This window comes from Bubalus kerabau, chromosome 7 (genome assembly GCF_029407905.1).
Source record: "Bubalus kerabau isolate K-KA32 ecotype Philippines breed swamp buffalo chromosome 7, PCC_UOA_SB_1v2, whole genome shotgun sequence".
In the NCBI taxonomy this organism is placed as follows: Eukaryota; Metazoa; Chordata; class Mammalia; order Artiodactyla; family Bovidae; genus Bubalus; species Bubalus kerabau.
This window is the reverse complement of record NC_073630.1, coordinates 5,572,697-5,596,923: the sequence shown is the minus strand read 5'-3', so window position 1 is coordinate 5,596,923 and position 24,227 is coordinate 5,572,697. Positions and strand designations below refer to the sequence as shown.

The 24,227-nt window shown below is 40.4% G+C and overlaps 1 protein-coding gene across 1 annotated transcript in view; it reads right to left on the bottom strand.

The window, feature by feature from the left end:
* The window catches only part of MARCHF1 (membrane associated ring-CH-type finger 1), a 454,619-nt gene that overhangs the window by 107,149 nt on the left and 323,243 nt on the right, over nt 1-24,227 (bottom strand). The window lies entirely within an intron of this gene.

Below are 24,227 nucleotides of genomic sequence, written 5' to 3'. Positions count from 1 at the left end.
AACTAAAGCAAAGGCATAAGGAAGACAATAAATTCTGTTAACTCTTGGAAATGAATGTTTCTCTCTAGGTCACTTCAAATAAACTTTCTCACCTGAATGTTGAAGATGGTGAACAACTTATCTTTCATACATGGAATGGATGTTGACAACTGAATATTGGTCTCATTGTTTGTACAGAATGACTAATAGAAGTAACAGAATATGCAACAAAAGTAAAAAAAAAAAAAAATCTATGGAGTACATATAAATCTAGGACTAACAGAAAATAGGGCACAGGCTATTAACTATTACAAAGAATGCTTTCACAATTAGAGGTCTGGAAGAAAGAGACTCACAGAAAATGATACGTCCAAGGAAGAAATAGAATAACTGAGCAGGACCCTATGTGAAGTGAAGTGAAAGTCGTTCAGTTGCGTCTGACTCCAGGCCAGAATACTGGAGTGGGTAGCCTTTCCCTTCTCCAGGGAGGATCCTATGGGGCCTTCCCAATTCAGACTCTTCCCCATATCCTCTGCCGTAGCTCCTCTATGAAATATCTGGATAGCAGTATCTGATACACATTAGCTGAGTGGTTTTATAGAAGCTAAAACCCCTATCAAATGGAAGAAATTAACCACCTGATGCCCATGAGCATGTCGTCCCCAGACTTACTAGCATCTGATGACTGACAGTGTTAACCCCAAGATCCCGCCCTGTTACCTCATCATCAACCAATCAGAGAATTGTGCACAAGCTGATTGTATTCCCTGTGACTCTCTTCCTCACCTGGCCTTTAAAAATGCTTTACTGACACCCATCGAGGAGTTTGAATGTTTTGAGTACTAGCTGCCATGGACTCATTGCTTGGTGCCTGCAATAAACAGTGTACTTTTTCTTCACCACAACCCAAATTTGGTTCGGTAACAATAGATAATAAGTATGCAGATATTCAGGGGTCCTCAAATAACAGACTGGAAAGTGACTGGGATGGACCATGAATCTATGAACCTAGCCTTCCCAATGACCATCATAACTGCTTAAAAGGAGAAGGTAAAGAGCAGTATATATATATTTTTTCCCCGCTAAATAGATATTGAGAGAAAAACTGCTCAGTGTAATGTTACTTTGCTTTAAACATCTTAGTTGTAAAGCATATTTGTCTTAGTTTTAAAATTTCATTTTTTTCTGGGGACACATATGTATAAATCTATGAAGCTGTGCTAAGTGTGGAACCTGTCTATTTCATGATGTCACTCCTGTAGGTCCATGTCCGATTGCCTCCTTTGGTGGTATCTGCATTTAAATGATGAGCTGCAAAGGGAAATTGCACTTCTTGCAGCTGCAGTCCATAAGCTTAGTTATTAGTCTCAGCAGTGCTTTCAGTGTGCTTTTTCTGTCTTACTATTCTTAGTGCTGCTGGACTTAGAAAAAAACATATCAGCATGCCCAGTGAAATTTGAATTTCAGATAAACAATGAATACTTTTTACATTATGAGTGTGCCCTAATGAAAACCTACTTGCTTATCTGAAATTCAAATTTCCATGGATGTTCAACCCTGCAAACTCCCCTCATTTTTTAGGCCATAAAAAGAAATTTTATAATCAGTAGATGGGCATTTGTTCATATCTACCATTTCCTCATTCACTTCTATTGAAAAGAAAGACACACCTATTCTCTTTACCATAGCAACCCTTCTATTTTGTGCTTTGGGCTCCATCCTTTTTGGTGCCTCAATACATAAGCAATCCACCCAGTTTTCTGTGTCTTCAACCTCTTTCTCTCTCTGAACTCAAGGGCTCTCTAAATGCAGGAGCAGGCCCCCCAGTTGCCCTCTGTCTCCACCTCCATCCATTCTCGGTTTCCTTCACACACGCCTTGGTTTCCACCTGCTCCTTGCCCTATCCCAGGACCATTAAATGCTGCTGTTCCATGGGGTTCTCCATGCCCGAATCTTCTCAGTTTACAGTTTCCTATGGGAGAGCTCACCAATTGCCACCTATTGGTGCAAGACCTCCTAATCTTCATCTAAAGTTGCAATGCCTCTTTTGACCTCCAGACTTGTATATGTCTCTTCAACATCTCTCTTCGGATGTCTATTTTGTGCCTCAGACTATCGTGTCAAAAATTGAATTCCTCTTCCTTTCTATCTGTCTCCTAAACAGTGTGTTCTCTCTATAGTAAACGGTAATAAAATCTACCCAGTTATCTAAATCAGAAACATGAGATCAACTCCACAGATACTCAATCATCGAGTTCTACTTGATTTACTTTCAAAATACTTAAAAAACCCATCTACCTTTTCTTTTTTTAATAGTTCCCTGTGCTATACAGCAAATCTTTGTTGCTTGCCTATTTTATTTATTATATTTTTTGGCTATACCACAAGGCAAGTGGGATCTTAGTTCCCTGACCAGGGATTGAAGCTGCATCCCCTTGCATTGGAAAGGCAGAGTCCTAAATATTGGACTGCCAGGCAAGCCCCTCTTCTACTTCTTTTTATTCTTACAGCCTCTATCACCTTCTTTCCCAGAACACAGCATTGACTTTCTAACAGGGTTTCTTTGGCTTCTGTCTTGTCCTTCCTATCTATTTTCCAAAAGAAGCTTGGGTGTTTTTCCAAAACATAAAAGTGACAATGTCTTTCTTTTACTTGAAAGTCTACAGAAATTTCCTCTTGTCATTAGGATATCTTCCAAACTCCTAACTGTGGCTGATAAGGAGCTCACGGTTGGCTCCCACCCCCTCCTCCTGCTCCCTGCTGGGCCACAAGGAAATCCTCTTCCTTCAAATCTTGCTCATCTTTGTGTGCTCACTTGTGCTGTATCTTTTTCCTAAAATAGGGTATCTCTTCTTTATATTCCTTTGGATTGTTCTTTAATTTTAGTTCCTCAGGGAAACCTGCTTTGTTCTACTAGATGTATGTTCCTTTAGCTTTATTTATTCATGGATTAAACAAACAAACAAACAAACATTTACCTGTTTGATGATTTGTCTTATCACATGGAATACAAATTCATTAGGGATGAAGCCATTATTGCATTTTCCACTGTATTTCCAGCTGCCAAAAACTTGTTTTGATACAGAGTAAATTTCTAAGAAATAGAAATTTACTGTGTTACTCAATGTGTAAATAAGTGAGCAAGCAGGCACACAGGATGACAGGGAGAGAAAATTCTGCTTAAAGTGGGTCACAAATAGTCAGACATAACTGAAGTGACTTAGTACGTTCCCTGCATAGAGAGAAAAACAGGTGTGAGACAAGATTCCTACCTTCAAGTGGCTTGCTGTGTAGAGAAAAGGGAACCAATACACATGAAACTACTAACAAATGACAATACTAAACACATGATATAGACCATAAAGATTGTGGAAATTGCAAGAAGGAAAAGGTCACCATGGTCCAGAATAGACTGGAAAAGCTTCATGGAAGAGGATAAAAATAAGGAAACATATCTAAATATGGGAATTTGGAAAAGATGACAAATATTTAAGAAGGAAAGAATTGCATTTGATTGTAGTTGAACATTACTTAAAAAAAATTGAAGTATAGTTGATTTACAGTGTTGTTTAATTTCTGCTGTATAGCAAAGTGACTATATGGTTTTTCTAGGAGTCATGTATGGATGTGAGAGTTGGACCATAAAGAAGGCTGAGTGCTGAAGAATTGATGCTTTTGAACTGTGGTGCTGGAGAAGATTATTGAGAGTCCCTTGGACATCAAGATCAAACCAGTCAATCCTAAAGGAAATCAACCATCAGTGTTCATTGGAAGGACTGACGCTGAAGCTGAAGCTCCAATACTTTGGCCACCTGATGCAAAGAGCTGACTCATTGTAAAAGATCCTAATGCTGGGAAAGATTGAGGGCAGGAGGAGAAGGGGGTGACAGAGGATGAGATGGTTGGATGACATCATTGACTCAATGGACATGAGTTTGAGCAAACTCCAGAAGATAGTGAAGGACAGGGAAGCCTGGTGTGCTGTAGTCATGGGGTCACAAAGAATTGGACCTGACTGAGTGACTGAACAACAAATATATAATACAAATATATATATATATATGTTTAATAAATATGTTGGTGTTTTAGTTGCTAAGCCGTGTCCAACTCTTGGCAAGCCCATGGACTGTAGCCTGCCAGGCTCTTCTCTCCAAGGGATTTTCTAGGCAAGAATACTGGAGTTGGTTACCATTTACTTCTCCAGGGGATCTTCCCCATCCAGGGATCAAACCTGGGTCTCCTGCATTGCAGGCAATTTCTTTACAACTGAACTACCAGGGAAGCTATATATATATATATTCCTGGAGGAGGGCATGGCAACACACTCCAGTATACTTGCCTGGAGAATCCCCATGGACAGAGGAGCCTGGTAAGAGGGTAACAGGCAGGAAGGCCAGGGGTCTCCAAATGGAGTAAATAGCCTGCAAGTGTCAGACATTTTTATCTCTCTTAAGCGGCAGGAGGAAACAAACTAGCGATATTTTTCCTTCTCTATACAAATTTAAAAGGAGGTTTCTCTTAAAATACTGTGTTGCCATACTGACATCGGGTTTCACTTGAAGTTAACTATTCTCAAATCTAGAGATAACCAATGCCTTTTTTCTTATGGAAGTGTTTGTCTTAAGCTATGCTAATGTACTATGCCTTTACGCCCAAACTCTGTCTTCAAGTCAGTTCCGCCTCTTGGCTCAGAACCTACTTAACAAACCAGTATGCTATACTCAGATATTGGAGAAGGCAATGGCACCCCACTCCAGTACTCTTGCCTGGAAAATCCCATGGATGGAGGAGCCTGGTAGGTTGCAGTCCATGGGGTCACTAAGAGTCAGACATGACTGAGCGACTTTACTTTCACTTTTCACTTTCATGCATTGGAGAAGGAAATGGCAACCCACTCCAGTGTTCTTGTCTGGAGAATCCCAGGGACAGGGGAGCCTGGTGGGCGGCCATCTATGGGGTCACACAGAGTCGGCCACGACTGAAGTGACTTAGCATACTCAGATATTGTTCCCCTAATCTATGTAAATGAAACTATTTGTATGGTGAGTTATCCTTCTTCAAGATTCAAGTTAATCATTTTATGGCCCAGGATGAACCATTTGGTGCCAAGATTATCCCAAAATGCATCTTATGGGTGAGGGGCCTGGTGCCATTCTGAGTTTTAAGACATAAGGCATATGGCAAAAACCTGTCGGGGGTTTATACCGACCTGCCAATGCCAAGAGGCACTCAATGTCTCCTTCGGGAACCAACCAGAAATGGGCAAAGCGTGTGGGCCAAACTCTCCTTTCTCGGTCAAACTTTTCTATCTCTTTGACCATTTCATAACTCCTTGGGAATTAAAAGTACTAACCTAATCTATCGGATCATAGACTTTCAAGGGACTTGTGGTCTATACTGTTACTGTGTACTGTGGCTTAGGTCCCAAACCTAGATTCATAGTAAAAATAGCGCCTAGCCTCGCTAGGAATCGAAAGTTCGGAAGCTAGATGGAGCTCTAGCTCCAAAAACATCTCTGAGGTTAAAGGTTACTCAGATTGGGACTGCAATAGGTTTATTTCCCTTTGGTAATGCTGACTCTTAGTAGACCAGAAGAGGCTCTTATACTGGTGTGGTGATGCTTAAAAGGAACATCTCAGCTATATGTTTGTATCAGTCTTATTGTGGTCAAGAATATACTCAGGATCTTGCACAGGCACTCAGGTGACGAATGTTTCCCCCAGCAGTCTTAGCTTGGGAGGCCCTCCGGAAGGTTACTCTGATTGCACCCCGGGTGGCATCAGAGGTAAGCAAGGTTAATGGTGAAGAGCTGGACACCAGGTAGGGATGCTATCAGGTCTACCCCGGTACATCCTCACCCGGTCTCGGTGGTAGAACCGAGAGGGACGAGGACGGCACCTGCGTCGGTAAAGGACAGACTAAGTCCGACCAGGAAGGAAAAGCTTTTGGTGTAAAGTCTACACCCCCATCTAGAGCAGGGAGGGACACCTCTGGTATAAAAATGGCTCTGGTCGCTTTTTTTCTCTCTTACAGATGGGAGCTAACAATTCCAGCCTCACTCCTTTGAACTGTATCCTGAAAAACTGGGATAAATTTGATCCCCCGGGCTTAAATAAGACACACCTGGTCTTCCTATGTGATACTACATGGCCACGGTATCCATTGGAGGACGATGAATGGTGGCCAGTTGGAGGGTCTCTTAAGTATAATACTGTTTTACAATTAGACTGAATCTGTAAAAAGCAAGGGAAAAGTGATCTTAAAGGATAGATTTCTCACTCAGTCGGCTCCAGATTTGTGCTATAAGCTATTAAAACGGGCGTATGGACCAAATCAGACTTTAAATATTCTGTTACAACTGGCTCAGACAGTCTATTGTGGTAGGGAATATAAAGAAAAGAAAAAAAAGCAGAAAAAGACAAAGAAAAAGGCGGAAGCCTTCACAATGGCTATGAAAAGCTTTCTTAAACAGCCTGAGAAAGATGCCCAGAGGGACCTAGGTGAAAAGGGGTGGGCTTGCTATTACTGTGGAAAGGAGGGACATCTCAAGCGGGATTGTCCTCAGGCATCTAAGCCACCCCCGGCTCCATGTCCAGTCTGCAAAGGACCACACTGGAAGAGAGACTGCCCCCAGAGGTGTAGGTCTCCAGGGTCGGACTCTCAAGACAATCAGGACTAAAGATGTCTGGGGGTCCCCACATAAGCTCCCGTCCTAATTACACCTGAGGAACCCCGGGTATTAATAATTGTGGGGGGGCCAATCCGTCGATTTTCTTTTAGACACTGGGGCAACTTACTCTGTGCTTACTGAAGCCCCTGGCCCACTTTCTTCCCGATTCACTTCTGTAATGGGACTGTCTGGACGAGCCATAACGTATTATTTCAGTTATTCTTTATCTTGCAACTGGGATTCTGTGCTATTATCACACGAGTTTCTGATCATGCCAGAATCTCCCTCACCCCTTTTGGGGAGGGATATACTGAGCAAAGTCCATGCCTGTGTTTTCATGAATATGGAGCCTTCCCTTTCTCTCCCTTTTGTTGAACAAAATGTAAATCCTAGAGTATGGGCTGATGGAAAATCTGTGGGTCGAGCACAAAATGCTATTCCTGTAGTTGTCAAGCTCAAAGACCTGCACTTATTTCCACATAAGAAGCAGTATCCACTGAAATCTGAGGTTAAGGAAGGGTTAAAACCTATCATTGAAAATTTAAAGGAGCAGGGACGTTTAATTCCCTGTAACAGTTCTTGCAACACTCCTATTTTGGGTATAAAGAAATCAAATGGTAAATGGAGACTAGTTCAAGATTTATGTATAATAAATGAGGCTGTAGTTCCTTTACACCCCGTGGTGCCTAATCCTTATAGTCTATTGCCTGAAATTCCTGAACGAGCCAAATATTTCTCAGTAGTTGATTTGAAAGAAGCCTTCTATTCAGTGCCTTTGGCGGAAGAAAGTCAATTTCTATTTGCTTTTGAAGACCCTAGGCAGCCAGCTTCTCAGTTAACCTGGACAGTTTTGCCCCAGGGATTTCGTGACAGTCCTCACTTATTTGGACAAAGTTTGTCATGGGATCTACAAAACTTTAATAGCTCTGAAGCGGTGGTGTTATAGTATGTAGATGATATTTTGCTCTGTGCTGAGACAAAGGAAGCTTGTTCGCGAGCCTCAGAAGATTTCTTAAACTTTCTGGCAGGCTGTGGTTACAAGGCATCAAGAGAAAAGGCTCAGCTTTGTCAACAATCTGTTAGATATCTGGGCCTAATCATATCAGAAGGGACTAGGGGCATAGGCCCTGAGAGAATTAAACCTATACTAAATCATCCCCTACCTATGACTTTAAGACAATTGAGAGGATTTTGGGGAATCACAGGTTACTGTCGCATTTGGATTCCGGGTTATGGGGAACTTGCCGGGCCTTTATATAAACTTATAGCTGAAACTCAGCAGGCCCAAACTGACAAACTGGTTTGGTCTCCAGAAACTCAAAAGGCTTTTAAGTTTCTTCACACTGCTCTCCTGCAAGCTCCTGCTCTGAGCTTGCCCACAAGGTCAGAATTTAATATGTTTGTCACTGAAAGAAAAGGTATGGCCTTGGGAGTTTTGACACAACCCCAAGGGCCTCACCAACAACCTATTGCTTATCTAAGCAGAGAATTAGATGTAGTTTCACGTGGGTGGCCGCACTGTCTAAGCGTAATTGGGGCAGCGGCTTTATTAGCACCTGAAGCTTTAAAAATAATTAATGGACAAACCTTACTGTACTGACTTCCCATGATGTGAGTGGAATCTTAAATTCTAAGGTTAATATTTGGATGACAGATAGTAGGCTTCTTAAATATCAGTCATTGTTGCTAGAAGGACCCGTAACTAAGCTTAAAGTTTGTGGAAATTTAAATCCTGTCACTTTCCTTCCTGAGAAGGAAGATGAAACACCTGATCACGATTGTTCCCAATTCCTAACTTTAAACTATACAACTCGGGAAAATCTAATGGATACCCCACTAGACAATCCTGACATGGAAATATTTACAGATGGCAGTTCTTTTGTTCAGGATGGAAAGCATAAAGCAGGTTATGCCATGGTGACTGCTGAACAGATTTTGGAAGCAAAACCTCTCCCCCAGGGAACCAATGTTCACTTAGCGGAGCTTGTGGCTCTGACCTGAGCTCTAGAGTTCAGCAACGGGCAGCGGGTAAATATCTACACAGATTCTAAGTGTGCTTATTTGACTTTACATGCTCATGCTGCAATATAGAAAGAGAGACACTTTAAAACAGCAACAGGAGAACCTATTAAGCATTTCAGAGAGATCGAGAGACTTTTAACTGCTATATATTGTCCTAAAGAAGTAGCTGTTATGCATTGCAAAGGGCACAGCAGGGATGGGAGTAAAGTAGCCAAAGCTAATCAGTTGGCTGACTGTTAAGCCAGAAAAGTGACACTTTACGAAACCCCTTCACTGCAGATGCCTTTGATCTGAACAGGTCCTGTGGAACAGGAAAAAAAAAACAAACACAATATACTGAGGAAGAATTAGAAAGATGTGAGAAAAGAGGAGCAAAGATTACTGATAAAAGATGGTTACAGTCCGAGGATGGACGATTAATAATTCCTGAAAATGCTCAGTGGAAAATTCTTAAGGGTTTACATCAGAGTTTTCATTTGGATGTAAAGAGTACTTACCAAATGGCTTCTCGTTTGTTTGAAGGTAAAAATGTAATAAAAACTTTAAAAAATATTATCAAAAGGTGTGAGGTTTGTCAGAAAAATAACCCAAAGACTGAAAAGCTAACAAAATCTGGATTACAACGAAGTGGGAAGTATCCTGGAGATGACTGGGAAATTGATTTTACTCATATGCCAAAAGCTAATGGATATTCTTGCTTAAAAGTTTGGGTGGATACTTTTACTGGATGGATTGAGGCTTTTCCCTGTCATAGTGAACAGGCTAAGGAGGTTATAAAGATTTTAATCCATGAAATTACCCCCAGGTTTGGGCTGCCATGGAGCCTTCAGAATGACGATGGCTCCGCCTTTAGAGCTGCTGTAACTCAGGGGGTGTCTAAAGCTCTAGGAATAGAATATCACTTACACTGTTCCTGGAGACCCCAATCCTCAGGAAAGGTTGAAAAAGCTAATGACATTATCAAAAGACATTTGCGCAAATTAACTCAAGAGACGCAGGACAATTGGATTAAAGTCCTACCCATAGCTTTAATGAGGGCTCGAACTGCCCCAAAAAAGGAGGGACTGTCCCCCTTTGAATGTGTTTATGAAAGGCCTTTCTTATGCACAGACATTTTTATAGACCCTGAAACCTTGGAATTAACTAGTTCTGTAACTCAGCTCTCAGCTCAACAGGCATTAACAGAACTCCGGGAGACAACTCCTGACCCTGCCTCTGAGTCAAGCAAGCCTCTATTTGAGCCAGGAACTGAGGTCCTCATAAAAACATTGGGATCCGGGGGCCCATCTCTTGAGCCCCTCTGGGAAGGCCCTTACCAGGTTATTCTTCTCCCACAGCTGTCAAAAGTGCCAGAAAATGATTTGTGGGTACATTACACTCGAGTTAAGAGGTGGCACCCTGACCAAAACTAAGTGACATCTTTTTATGTCTTTACTTTCTATGCTCTGACTTTGTACTTTTCAGATGGGCCTGATAACCTATGTGAGCTTACTTCTGCTGACTCCAAATATCTTGAGTCTGCCGTTTGATCCTCAAGACAATGCCTTCCTGTCCTGGGCTCATGCCTACGCTGCATTCCACAATTGGTCTAACTGCTGGGTTGGTGGAGCACTCCCCTCTTCATTAGTAAAAGGCTTCCCGTGGTGGTGGACATCTCCACTTCAAGGAAAAGACTTTCTCCAAGTCTGTGAATACCTTCTACAACAATCACATACGATGCCTCTTCTTCATCTGATGACATCTACCAACCCTAAAATGGACTGGTGCAACACGTTGCACTTTTTAAACTATGGACATAACGTGACTTTTAATTTTGATTTTAACTTGTTTTAATGACTATGTTGCCTTACATCTGTAACTGTATACCTGGATTTGTTTTTAGCCGCATGAAAGCTTTTAAGTAACAAATGGTTGCTCAAACTCCTGCTACTGCTGCAGCTGCCTCCAACTACTATTTGGGGCCCCTGGATCAGATATCCTCAATATGAGGATTAGGAGAATATGTTGCCTCACCAATTTAGGGACAACGCCCCTTGTCAGCTCGGAAGCAGTTATGGAATGAGAATGACGCCTCTTTTCCCTAGGCAACATAATTCTCCTAAAAGAAGAGGGGGGAATGAGAGGGTAACAGGCAGGAAGGCCAGGGGTCTCCAAACGGAGGAAATAGCCTGCAAGTGTCAGACATTTTTATCTCTATTAAGCAGCAAGGGGGAACAAACTAGCGATATTTTTTCCTTCTCTATACCAATTTAAAAGGAGGTTTCTCTTAAAATACTGTGTTGCCCTAATGACACCTGGTTTCACCTGAAGTTAACTGTTCTCAAACCTAGAGATAACCAATGCCTTTTTCTTATGGAAATGTTTGTCTTAAGCTATGCTAATGTACTATGCCTTTACCACCAAACTCTGTCTTCAAGTCGGTTCCGCCTCTTGGCTCAGAACCTACTTACTCAGATATTGTTCCCCTAATCTATGTAAATGAAATTATTTGTATGGTGATTTGCCCTTCTTCAAGATTCAAGTTAATCATTTTATGGCCCAGGATGAACCATTTGGTGCCAAGATTATCCCAAAATGCATCTTATGGGTGAGGGGCCTGTTGCCATTCTGAGTTTTAAGACATTCCTTTCTTTCATTAACAGACTGCTAGTGACTATATAACATCCAGCTGAAGACTAGCAGGGGGGTACTCTTTCTGCCCCCTTCTGATACCTATGTCAGAAGTTTTCTCTATATCCTTTATACTTTAATAAAACTTTATTACACAAAAGCTCTGAGTGATCAAGCCTCGTCTCTGGCCCCGGATTGAATTCTTCTCCTTTGGGGGCCAAGAATCCCAGCGTCTCTGCGTGATTCAACAACAACATTTCACTGGTGGACTTCAGTTCATGGGGTCACAAAGAGTCAGACATGACTGAGCAATTAAGCACACACACACACACACACACACATTCTTTTTTATATTCTTTCCAATATTGTTTATCATTTGAATATAGTTCCCTGTGCTATACAGCGGGACCTTGTACTGTTTGTTTTTTTGCTTTTTCCTGCTCATAATTCTTTTCCCACTTCTGGTACTGGTGCTATTCTTTCTGGTGATAGAATATTCATTCCCCAACTCATAAGTTTCTGAAGGGGTTGCCAGCAGCTACATTTTAAACCCAGTCTTCTCACTCAAGGACATAGTCCAAGCATAGTGACCTGCTGACAGTGATTAGCCTACAGATGTGACCTAAGAAAGGCTAATTCTATTCCTTCTCTGGGATTTCATGAAACTGCTTGAAGAGAACATTTCCCTTTCCTGTGAAGCCACTGTAAAATGTAAGGCTGCCACTGTTTCTGTCCACAATGCTTATTCTCTCTGCTGTACAGAGGAAGCTTGACTGCAGTCAGAGAAAATAAGAACCACAGAGAGAAGGCATGGAAGCAAGGGAACCACATTGCCTGACTCTCTGAAGTTCCTGAGACATCTGTATACCTGAATTTTCAATTTCTGTGGCTAGTACATCAAGCTCATTTTAACTAGTTTAAGCCAATTTTAACCTGGTAGATGAGTCCAGACCAAAACGGGGTAAAGTGTGGATGAAGAGGGAGAATAGACAGGTAGAAGAGAGTCATAAGGGTAGGGTGATCATGGGGAAGAGGACCCAGATCAAAGCAGCATCCAGAAGAAGAAGTGACAGGACTTGGTTGGGACCAGATATACTCAATGTGAAGGAAAAATTGTCAAAAACAGGAAAATTTTGGCAAGAAGGGGCAGTTAGGATGGGGAAGTGGATTTGAAGGGAAATAATAGTCAAACGATGACAGCTGAGTTCCTGGTAAAGCTGGGACTTTGTCAGCCTACGGTTTCAGTTTGACAACCCACCCCACACTGGGATGACAGTGTGAAATCAGGAAGGTGACCTGATTTTGTGCTTTGTGTCAGTGCTCAGCAGAGGATGACAGAAAACTCTGATTATGCTTCCCACACTCTGTCTTTACCAGGGAGAATTTGTAGCATCGAACAGAGGTTCTTGAATTATGGTCCCTAGATGAGCAGCAACAGTATCACTTGGGAATGTATTAGAAGTGCAGTCATGGCCCAACCCCAGAGGAAGGCATCAGAGACCCTGGGGGTGGGGGCAGGGTCTGCCTTTGACTAGGCCCCATGGTTGACACTGATATCCACTAACAGCTGGTGAAGAGTATGCTCTATTTGGGGCTCTACCACAGGTGAGGCAACCCACCACTGACTACTATGATTTCACACAGGAAGAAGGACTCCCTTTGAAAAATTTATTTCCCTGAAGCTGTTCAGTCAAAAACTGTATATTGAATATGTGCTAAATGCCAAGCTCTTTGGACACTGCAGAAAACAAACCTGATATCATCAACTATGAAAACACATAGATTATTAAAAATTAGGCTATGGTCGGGGAGAACAAGATGGTGGAAGAGCAGGTGGACATGGAGTCCATCTCTCTCCACAGATACATCAGGAACACACCTTCAGACACAGAAGTGCATGCAGAACATCAGCTGAGAGTGGACAGGAGGACCTGACCAGTGGAAAAGAATATATAGGAGCATGCAAAACTTGGTAGGACAAAGGAACTCGGAAGGAAAAACAGGAGGGTTAGTAGGACTGGACCTGCCCTCAGTGGGTGGGGCAACTGAAGCAGAGGCCCAATCCCCACATTGGGGCAATTGTCTGAGTCAGAGGAGAAACATTTAAGGCTGGGAGTGAAACAGTTGATCTGTGGCAGCCTAAACGGAATGAAAATCAGACAATTCTTGCCGCAGCCATACATACCCCAGACAGGGATGCAGGTTCCCTGGGAAGGCGCAGCAGTTAGGGGCTGGAATTTAGGGATTGTGGAGCAATCCCAGGGTGAGGGCTGCTTTTAACTGCAGAGAGACGAATCAAGGGGATATGAGGGAGGAGACTGGGGTGGAAAAGGTCTGTGGAGGAAAGCCAGGCAGCCATGGAAGCAAGGCGAAACTACTGAGTCATGCATAGGGGATGGAGCCATCACCATAGCCTCTCTCTCCCCACAAGCCAGCATTGGCAGCTGAACAATAGAGAGGCTGGCCCATCAAACACCTAATGCACTGAATTACAGAGTAGGATCCCACCCAGGGTGCTCCTTTAAGAGACTGATGCACCCGAACTACAGAGTAGGACACCACTCAGGGTGTCTCTTTAAGTGCCTGACATGCTGATCTACAGAGTAGGAACCCAGCCAGGGGGCCCCCTCTATGTCCTTGATGCACCAACAACAGAGAAGGACCCCAGGCAAGGGATCCCTCTAAGTGCCTGAAGGAGCAGAGATACAGAGAAAGACTGGTGAAAGAGGCCTTCTCATTTCCAGCTACAAGAGTCTTGAAAAAAGACTCAGATAGGGCCATAACTGGGACAGAGGAGTTATGTCCATGTCCTGCACACTTTGTGCAACCAGGGTCTCCACAAGCCAAGCAGTTTCACCACCTTCACACTCAACTCTCACTGGGGCAGAGCTGTCACAGGCAAAAAAAAAAAAAAAAAAAAAAAAAAAATCTTGTGTCTATACATGCAGGGTCACTTTGGTCGTGTCCAACTCTTTGTGGCCCTGTAGACTATGGCCTGCCAGGCTTCTCTGTCAGGGTGGTTCTCTAGGCAAGAATACTGGACCGTATTGGCCAATACTGGTTGCTATACCCTTCTAGAGCATTGTATTTCCTGCTGCCCTAGCCACCAACCCCCCTGAGCACCTGGTGCTGCCAGAACCACTGCGACCCAAGTAGCTGAACCACCTCCACACCTGGCCCTCACAGGGGCAAACCCAAATCCTCCAAGGCAGCCTCAGGAGCAAACCCCAGTGGATGACCCCCATCCAGAGGTGGAAATAAAACCATAATTGAAACTCAGGGGCAGTGTGGCTAAGGAAGAAGACCCAAAACTTTCCTACCAGCTGTACAAGATGCAGATTAAATTTCCACAATGAACTAGGCAGACTCCGTGTCTACGGAATATATTAAAGGACTTTGAGAGCTCCCACAAAGGAAAACACACTATTCTGATAGCCAGAACACACAGGAGTAGGACCAGATTAGATTCTGAGCTGCCCCCACAGCAGGTCCAGAGATCAGCACAGTGTTGGAGGGCATCGTAGGGAGGTGAGGTGGACTGTGACTCCCAGCGAGGGAAAGGACTCTGACAGCAGTGACTCAGGAAAGACACTTATGATTCTTATGTTTTCACTTGTTCTATAGACTTTTTTGGATTTGTTTGTTTGTTTGTTTTTCCCCCTCTGTTGTAGTTGTCGATTTTATTGGCATTATGAAATCTAATTAAATTTTTGAGCTTTTTTTTTTTTTCCACTGTCACTTTTTTTGTTGTCATAAACCTCTGCCTTTATGTTGGGCTTTTGCAGTTCTGTGGAGTTTTCCTTCTTTTTTTTTTCAATTTTATTTTTTTACACCTATTATTATTTTTTACATTTATTCCTTTGTTTGCTTTTCCTACTATTCTGTTCCCCTTGCAGCTAATCTTCAATGTGTATAAATCGTCTTTATTTACTTCTATTCAACTTTGCATACCTATTCTTTCTTTCTTTCCTTTCCTCTCAACATATTTGTTAGTTTTATTTTCATTGCTTTATTCCCCAATTGGCACCTTGCTCTAGTTTCGTTTTCCAGTTTGTGCTTTAGTTAGTATAGTTCTTAACTGGTAGATATAATTTTTGGTTTCCTTTGTTTGTCAGGTCAATCTATTGTACTTTATTTTTGCTGGACTGTTTTGATTTTGCTTATAGGTGTGTGTATATATATGTGTGTGTGTGTGTATTCGTCATACTTTTTATTGTTATAAACCTCTGCCTCTAATTTGGCTTTTGCAGTTGTGTGGAGTTTTCCTTTTATTTTATTTTTTTTTTTCCTCCTTTCTTTCTTCTTCCTTTTTTTTTCTTTTCTCTTTTTTACAATTTTAATTTTTAATTTTTTAAACCTATTATATTTTTTCTACATTTATTCCTTTGGTTGCCTTTCCCACTGTTCTTTCCCCCTTGAAGTTGATCTCTAATGTATATGAATCTTCTTCATCTACCTCTATTTAACTTTGCATATCTATTCTTGCTTTCTTTCCTTTCCTTTCAACATATTTGTTAGTCTTGTTTTCATCGTTTTATTCCCCATTTGGCACCTTGCTTTAGTTTTGTTTTCCAGTTTGTGCTTTAGTTAGTTTTATTCTTAACTGGTAAACATAATTTTTGATTTCCTTTGTTCACTGGGTCAATCGACTGTACTGTATTTTTGTTGGACTATTTTGACTTTGCTTATGGGTGTATATGTATATGTGTATATTTCATTGTTTTAATTATTATTTGCCTGATTTTGTAATTGCCATTTGCCTGGGGTTCCCCTTTGGTTTCTCATTTTGGGGTATTTGTTTTAATCTCACTTAATGCCATAACAAACCACTTGTGGAATCTTCATTCCTGACCAGAGATCAAGTCCTGAATCTTTGTAATAGGAACAGACTTCAAGACCCTAGGCTACCAGAGAACTAACCCTGCTGCTGCTGCTGCTGCTGCTAAGTCACTTCAGTCGTGTCCGACTCTGTGTGACCACATAGATGGCAGCCCACTAGGCTCCCCCATCCCTGGGATTCTCCAGGTGAGAACACTGGAGTGGGTTGCCATTTCCTTCTCCAATGCATGAAAGTCAAAAGTGCAAGTGAAATCACTCAGTCGTGTCTGACTCTTAGCGACCCCATGGACTGTAGCCCACCAGGTTCCTCCAGCCACAGGATTTTCCAGGTAAGAGTACTGGAGTGGGATGCCATTGCCTTCTCCAGAGAACTAACCCTAGGGAGTATCAAATAGTGAGAACTCACACGAAGAAACCACTGGAATACAAGACTTGACATCACCCAACCACCAGTAGAACCCTGTGCAGGACACCTCATCTAAACAACAAAACAAAAATATAAACCCAGTCATCAGCAGACAAGATTACCACCTCAGTCAGCCTTGCCCATCAGAGGAAAAACAAACAAACAAAAAAACTCAGCACAAATCTCACCCTATATGAAGCTTACACAAACCACTGGACCAACCTTAGGAGGGCAGAAACCAAAAGGAAGAAAGCATTTAACCCTGAAGCCTGGGAAAAGGAGACCTCAAATACAATAAGTTAAAAAAAATAATAATGAAAAGGCAGAGAAATACTACACAAATGAAGGAACAAATTAGAAACACAGAAGTCCAAATAAATGAAGAGGAAATAGGCAAACTACCTGAAAAAGAATTCAGAATAATGATAATAAAGATAAAAAACCTTGAAAAAAATGGAGAAAAAGCAAGAATCAATTAACAAAGACCTATAAGAATTAAAGAATAAACATACAGAGACAAACAACACAATTACTGAAATTAAAAATACTCTGGAAGGAATCAATAGCAGAGTGTCTGAAGCAGAAGAACAAATAAGTGAGCTGGAAGATAGAATGGTGGAAATAACTTCTGAAGAGCAGAATAAAGTAAAAAGAATGAAAAGAATTGATGATCATCTCAGAGACCTCTGGGACAATATCAAATGCACCAACATTCAAATTATAGGGGTCCCAGAAGAAGAAGAGAAAAAGAAAGGTTATGAGAAAAATTTTGAAGAGACTATAGTTGAAAATTTCCCCAATATGGAAAAGGAAGTAGTCAATCAAGTCCAAGAGGCACAGTCCCATATAGGATAAACCCAAGGAGAAACACAGCAAGACACATACTAATCAAACTAACAAAGACTAAACACAAAGAAAGAATATTAAAAGGAGCAAGGGAAAAGCAACAAGTAACATAGAAGGGAAGCCCCATACGTTTAACAGCTGATCTTTCAGCAGAAATTCTGCAGGCCAGAAGGGAATGGCAGGATATATTTAAGTATTGAAAGAGAAAAATCTACAACCAAGATTATTGTGCCCAGCAAGAATCTCATTTAAAAATGATGGAGAAATAAAAAGCTTTTCAGACAAGCAAAAGTTAAAGAGAATTCAGTACCACCAAACCAGGTTTGCAATAAATGTTAAAGGGACTTATATAGTGAAGAAACACAAGAGAAGAAAAAGATCTACAAAATCAACTCCAAACAATTAAAAAAGATGGTAATAGGAACATGAATATCAATATTTACTTTAAATGTAAATGGATTAAATGTTCCAACCAAAAGACACAGACTGGCTGAATGGATACAAAAGCAAGACATATATATATGTATATATATATACATATATATATGCTGTCTACAAGAAACCCACTTCAGACCTAAAGACACATACAGACTGAAAGTGAGAGGATGGAAAAATATATTCCATGCAAATGGGAAGTAAAAGAAAGCTGGAGTAACAATTCTCATATCAGACAAAATAGATCTTAAAATGAAGATTACAAGAGATAAGGAAGGATACTACATAATAAGAGATCAGTCCAAGAGGAAGACATAACAATGCACCCAACAAAGAAGCACCTCAATACATAAGACAAACACTAACAGACATAAAAGAAGAAATTGATGGTAGCACAATAATAATAGAAGACTTTAACACCCCACGCACACCAATGCGCAGATCATCAAAACAGAAAATTAATAAGGAAACACAAGTTTTAAATGATACATTAGATAAGATGGGTCTCATTGATATCTTCAGGACATTCCATCTAAATGCAGAATACACCTTCTTCCCAAGTGCACATGGAAGATTCTCCAGGATAGATCAAATCTAGGGTCACAAATCAAACCTCAGTAAATTAAAGAAAATTGAAATCATATCAAGCATCTTCTCTGACTACAACGCTATGAGACTAGATATCAGTTACAAGAAGAAAAACTGTAACGAACACAAACACATGGAGATTAAACAATACATTTCTAAATAACCAACAGGTTACTGAAGAAATCAAAAGGGAAATTAAAAAAATTTCTAGAAAAAAATGACAATGAAAACATGACAACTCAAAACCTATGGGATGCAGCAAAAGAAGTTCTAAGAAGGAAGTTTATAGCAATACAATCCTACCTCAAGGAACAAGAAAAATGTCGAATAGAAAATCTAACTTTACACCTAAAACAACTGGAAAAATAAGAAAAAAATTCCCCTAAATTATCAGAAGGAAAGAAATCATAAAGATCCAAGCAGAAATAAGGGGAAAATAAATGAAAGAAACAATAGTAAAGATTAGTAAAACTAAAAGCTGGTTATTTGAGAAAATAAACAAAATTGACAAACCTTTGGCAAGACTCATCAAGAAAAAAAGAGAGAAGAATCAAATCAACAAAATTAGAAATGAAAAAGGAGAGGTTACAATAGACAATGTAGAAATACAAAGGATTATAAGACTATTATGAACAACTATATGGCAATAAAATGGATAACCTGGAAGAAATGGACAGATTCTTAGAAAAGTTCAATCTTCCAAGACTGAACCAGGAAGAAATAGAAATTATGAACAAACCAAATAAAATCACTTAAATTGAAGTTGTGATAAAAAATCTCCCAAAAAACAAAATCCCAGGATCAGATGGCTTCACAGGAGAATTCTATCAAACATTTAGAGAAGAGCTAATGTCTATCCTTCTAAAACTCTTTCAAAAAATTGCAGAGGAAGGAACACTTCCAAACTCATTCTATGAGGCATCCATCACCCTGATACCCAAAATCAAGGATAACACACAAAAAGAAAACTACAGGCCAATATCACTGATGAACATAGATGTGAAAATCCTCAACAAAATTTTAGCCAACAGAATTCATCAATACATCAAAAAGCTCATACACCATGGTCAAGTTGGGTTTATTCCAGGGATGCAAGTATTCTTCAATAATCAAATCAATCAATGTGATATACCATATTAGCACATTAAAAGATAAACACCATACAAAAATCTCAACAGATGCAGAAAAAGCCTTTGACAAAGTTCAGCACCCATCTATGATTAAAACTCTTCAAAAAATGGGCATAGAAGGAACCAACTTTAACATAGTAAAGGCCATATATGATAAGCTTACAGCTAACATTATTCTCAATGGTGAAAAACTGAAAGCATTCCCCCTAAGATCAGGAACAAGACAAGGGTGTCCACTTTCACCACTATTATTCAACATACTTCTGGATGTCCAAACACAAAAATCAGAGAGGAAAAAGAAATAAAGGAATCCAGATTGGAAAAAAAGAAGTAAAGCTCTCACTGTTTGCAGATGACATGATACTTTACATAGAAAACCCTAAAGATAGTATCAGAAAATTATTAGAACTAATAAGTGAATTTAGAAAAGTTGCAGGATACAAAATCAGTACACAGATATCACTTTCATTTCTATACACTAACAATGAAAAATCAGAAAGAGAAATTAAGGAATCAATCCCATTCACCATTGCAACAAAAAGAATTAAATATCTAGGAATAAACTTACCTAAGGAGACAAAAGAACTGTACACAGAAAATTATAAGACAGTAGTGAAAGAAATCAAAGATGACATAAACAGATTGAGAGACATTGCATGTTCCTGGGTAGGAAGAATCAGTATTGTGAAGATGACTATACTACCAAACACAATCTACAGATTCAACGCGATCCCTATCAAATTACCAATGACATTTTTCACAGAACTAGAACAAAAATTTTCGCAATTCATATGGTAACACAAAAGACCCTGAATAGCCAAAGCAGTCTTGAGAAAGAAGAATGGAACTTCAGGAATCAACCTTCCCTGACTTCAGATTATACTACAAAACTACAGCATTCAAGACAGTATGGTACTGGAACAAAAACATAAATATAGACCAATAGAACAAGATAGAAAGCCCAGAAATAAACCCATACACCTATGGGTACTTAATTTTTGACAAAGGAGGCAAGAATATACAATGGGACAAAGACAGCCTCTTCAGTAAATGGTACTGGGAAAACTGGACAGCTCCATGTAAAAGAATGAAATTAGAACACTTCCTAATGCCATACACAAAGATAAACTCAAAATGGATTAAAGACCTAAATGTAAGACCAGAAACTATAAAACTCTTAGAGGAAAACAAAGGCAGAACACTTGATGACATAAATCAAAGTAAGATCCTCTATGACCCATCTCCTAGAGTAACAGAAATAAAAACAAAAGTAAACAAGTGGGACCTGATTAAAGTTAAAAGCTTTCTCACAGCAAAGGAAACTATAAGCAAGGTGAAAGACAACCCTCAGAATGGGAAAAAAATAATAGTAAATGAAACAACTGACAAAGGATTAATTTTCAAAATTTACAAGCAGATCAGACAACTGAATACCAGAAAAACCAACACAATCAAAAAGTGGGAAGAAGACCTAAACAGACATTTCTCCAAAGAAGACATACAGATGGCTAACAAACACATGAAAAGCTGCTCAACATTGCTCATTATTAGAGAAATGCAAATCAAAACTACAATGAGATATCACCTCACACCAGTCAGAATAGCCATCATGAAAAAGTCTACAAAAAATAAATGCTGGAGAGGGTGTGGAGAAAAGGGAACACTCTTGCAGTTGATGGGAATTTAAATATACATTTACAGCCACTATGGAAGACAGTACGGAGATTCCTTAAAAAACTAGGAATAAAACCACCAAATGACCCATCAATCCCACTCCTAGGCATATACCCTGAGGAAACCAAAATTGAAAAAGACACATGGATCCCACAGTTCACTGCAGCACTATTTAAAATAGGAAGAATATGGAAACAACCTACATGTCCATGAACAGATGAATGGATAAAGAAGTTGTGGTATATATACACAATATTACTCAGCCATAAAAGGAACAACTTTGAGGCACTTCTAATGAGGTGGATGAACCTAGACCCTATTATACAGAGTGAAGTAAGTCGGAAAAAGAAAGATAAATATCATATACTAATGCATATATACAGAATCTAGAAAAATGGTACTGAAGAATTTATTTACAGGGCAGCAATGGAGAAACAGACATAGAGAATAAACTTATGGACATGGGGAGGGGGAGGAGAGGGTGAAGTGTATGGAAAGAGTAACATGGAAACTTAATATTACCATATGTAAAATAGATAGCCAATAGGAATTTACTCTATGGCTCAGGGAACTCAATCAGGGGCTCTGTATCAACCTAGAGTGGTGGGATGGGGAGGGAGATGAGAGTGTGGTTGAAAAGGGAGGGGATACATGTATACCTATGGCTGATTCATGTTGAGGTTTGACAGAAAACAGCAAACTTCTGTAAAGAAATTATCCTCCAATAAAAATAAATACATTAAAAAAATTAGGATATGTTGGCTGAATTACTATTCTGTACACCTGAAACTAATACAATATAATAAATGAACAATATTGCAATAAAAGTTTTAAAAGATGATATGGAAGTGAAGGGGACCTGAGTGTTGGTTAGGGAATCACAAAGTTTTCCCCAAAGGAATGACATCTAAATTAAGAAGAAATTATTAGAATTAATCTGGTGAAGTGAAGATCAGATAATATAAAGGCATTCCTGAAAGGTGAGAGTGTGGCTCTTTCAGAGACCTGAAGACAGACCAGCATGAGTAGGTCATTTTTAACAATGCTGTTGAAGCTGAGGAGGCTGGTCTGACAGATCATTCACACCCTTGTAAATTCTATTAAAGATTCTGAACTCACCACAGACGGTAACTAAGAAGCTATTGAAAAGTTTCAAGCATAAGCTAACATAATTTTTTAATGTAAATTTTCTATGTAAAAAAAGGCAAAATCTTTCCCATTCCACAAGTGTGGGTATGATGGCATGATGATTTAAATTTCCTTTAAGTTGTAGAGTACTAACAGAGACACTTTCTCTGCATGAGGCTTTGATGAGGGTGGGTGGAGTGGGTAGTGGGTAGAGTATCCTTGTGGGACTAAATACCAGGAAGAAACAAGGAAGAAGGGGCTTAGAAGCTGCTTCTGCTTTGTGGTTCTGACTGAGACTGGTCCTGCTTATTCATGTCTGAAGCGGCAGGAGTGCAAGTTCATATTCCTGTCTTACACAGGGACCTGGTGCTCAAGCTGGTCCATCTACAGCCTTTAGAGATGTCATTCACTTTCCAAGCATCTGTCACCCCCCTGAGAATGGTACCCAGATCCTCTCTGGCCTTGAGAAGATTTTCACTGTTAATATCTTGGTGTGATTGTCCTGTGCTCAGACATCACGTGAATGACCAATGGAAATATGCAGCTATTTAATGTTAGTCTGTGTATAGTTCACTAATGCTTGAAAAAACACTCAGACTGAGCCTGGATTTTCCTCCCACATTTCAGGGATGTGACTCATGTTGTCTGCTCAATAGCTGATCCAGGGCTACTAAAAACAGCCTGCCTATAATTGAACTCATTGTCTTTCCCAATTTAGCTGGCCTCTGACCCTTCTGTTTCTGTCAGTAGCACCAGCTTTTACTACCTCCCAAGGTCCAAGATCTGGAGTCATCCTTGACTCCTGTAGGGTCTGCCCTTACCAATGCCAAGCGTTCAGTTGTTCCTGATGACCCGGCAGGGGGATCCTGCCCACCTGAGGGGGTCCTGCTCACCCTGCCCCAAGGGCCCAGATGCCCACCAGGCCTCTCCGCCAGGCTAGCTTCTCGTTTCCTTAGTCCCAACCCCAGCTCTTAAGGGGCTCCCAGGTTGTGGCAGCTTCCAGCAATTTCCATTTTTTCAAATTCCTGCAGTATTTCTCTTCTAAAATCTTGAACTTTCATCTTTTCAAGTGTACATTCAACTTCTGTCACTAGTTAATAGGCCACTTAAGTGAAGAATCAAGTCTTTCTGTCACTTTTTATCCTCAGCTCCCAGTATAATATATGGCCCATAGGATTTGCTTAGTGGGTATATTTTGACAATAACCCACAGCAAGAAATAACTATAGGCCCATTGATATAACTTTATTAATAGGAGTCTATGTTAAATATTCTTTTTCTCCAGAGCAGTGCTTTTAACTTTGGAGAACCAGCCACTACGACTCTAATTACAAGCATTCCTTTTTTCTCCAATTACCATTAAGTCTACAACTAGCTTCTTTAACTGTCTTTCATTAAATTACATTGGAAGTAGATTTGGGGAATGGCCACAGATGTTTGCTAGTGAGGAGTTCTTAGTCTAGACTAGAAATAGTGTTTTATTCCATCCCCAGACATTGTAGCGAAGCCACACTTAAATCATAGTCAAAAGATTACGAGAAACTTGCTTGCTTCTGTATATGGGTCAAACGGTGTCACTTCTCATTTAACTCCCTTAGCATGCTTTGCATGGCCCTCCCCACCTCTCTGACCTCATCCCCACCAGTGCACCCTCCCTCTCCATACCCCGGCAGCAGCAGTAGCTTTCGGTTCCCCAGACCCCAGGATCATGCTGTCTGCACACCCTTCCCTGTTCCTTCCTCGGTTAGTTCCCATCATGCCTGGGCCACAAGCAGTTCCTCACTTCCTTAAGACAGTCCTTAGATCTCCCAGCACAGATCTACTTTCCTCGTTATACACTCCTACATCACTTATCACAACTGCAATTAACTGTGAAATAGTTTGTGTTCATCTCCACCAGA